Here is a 1237-nt window from a genome sequence, read left to right as displayed (position 1 = left end):
TTTTCTTTCTCTCACTCCTGAGGACCTGTGGACCCAGATGCCCCTCCCCTGGTGAAGTGGTCCCTGCCCTGTGTGGACGGTCCCTCATCTGCCTGAAGAGTGGCTCCAGTTCGCCTCAGTCGGTCCCTCATCTGCCTGAAGAGTGGGTCCAGCTCGACTCAGACGGTCCCTCATCTGCCTGAAGAGTGGGTCCAGTTCGCCTCAGTCGGTCCCTCATCTGCCTGAAGAGTGGGTCCAGCTCGACTCAGACGGTCCCTCATCTGCCTGAAGAGTGGGTCCAGTTCGCCTCAGTCGGTCCCTCATCTGCCTGAAGAGTGGGTCCAGCTCGACTCAGACGGTCCCTCATCTGCCTGAAGAGTGGCTCCAGTTCGCCTCAGTCGGTCCCTCATCTGCCTGAAGAGTGGGTCCAGCTCGACTCAGACGGTCCCTCATCTGCCTGAAGAGTGGGTCCAGCTCCAGTCTCCTCGTGTCCGTCCGTCTGTCTGTGAGAGTCGGATCTCTCCTTCACTGGAACTCCTCCAGGTTTCTACGCTTTTTTCCCAAAGAGGTTTTTTTTGTAGTTTTTCCTGGCCGAGAAGGAGAGTCTAAGGACAGAGGACCCTGGGACATCGTCCCTCGCCACCACAGACATTGTCTGACTTCATCGCCACCACAGACATTGTTGATTCATTTCTCCCTGTGGCCCTCAGAGGCAACTGTTGTTGTGATTTTGGGCCTTACAAAAATAAATTGATTTGATTTGATTTGATTTGATCTTGATTGTCTAAATCCAAAACATAAAAGCAAGATTTAAAAAAAAAATCAGCCATTCATGTTATCATGGATCATTTTGTTGCACTGAAATACCTTGAAATACCTTGCATCTTTACAGTGCAGAAGAATGAAATAAATGCCGGAAATTTCTTCTACAAACTCAACAGATCCAAAGCTTAACTGATAACGTGAGTCCAGCAGGGGCAGCGTCATATTTGGGGCCTGGTTGAGATCCACCACAGTCCTCTTCATGAATTAGTCATGGTTTCTGAAGAGTAACTCAATTACAGGAGGAACAGGTGTGGAACAAAAGGAGCCCACTTAAAGGAAGTTGTCCAAGTCATTGAGCCTCATTGAGAGTGACCCGCACTGGTCCATAATAGGCGTCATTGAAGTAGCTCAAAATGCCAGAGTGAGAGAGGGAGGAACGGCAGAAGTTGCTGATGTAAAAAAAATCTTCATGAGAAAGCATATAAAACCTGCA

Source organism: Eucyclogobius newberryi, unplaced genomic scaffold (genome assembly GCF_026437365.1).
Source record: "Eucyclogobius newberryi isolate DKJ021-1_F unplaced genomic scaffold, fEucNew1.0.hap1 SCAF_19, whole genome shotgun sequence".
Taxonomy (NCBI): domain Eukaryota; kingdom Metazoa; phylum Chordata; class Actinopteri; order Gobiiformes; family Gobiidae; genus Eucyclogobius; species Eucyclogobius newberryi.
This window is presented reverse-complemented; position numbering follows the sequence as displayed.